Raw genomic sequence first — 208 nt, 5'->3', positions numbered from 1 at the left:
CAACATAACAGAAATAAAGGACTGACGATGTAGAAATCATAAAAATTATTAATAACATATTAATGAAATTATTATTAATATTTTTAGAGTGTATAATATATCTACTGTTTTAAATAATGCCAGAAGGGGAGTGGTGGCACAAAGACTGTATCACAACTCGTGGGTTGCAGCCGACGTTGACCAGTCGACGTGGTCCGTAGGCTTCTCC

The sequence above is a fragment of the Austrofundulus limnaeus genome, unplaced genomic scaffold (assembly GCF_001266775.1).
Source record: "Austrofundulus limnaeus strain Quisiro unplaced genomic scaffold, Austrofundulus_limnaeus-1.0 Scaffold3182, whole genome shotgun sequence".
NCBI lineage: Eukaryota > Metazoa > Chordata > Actinopteri > Cyprinodontiformes > Rivulidae > Austrofundulus > Austrofundulus limnaeus.
The sequence above is the reverse complement of the archived record's forward strand: the minus strand, read 5'-3'. Positions refer to the sequence as shown.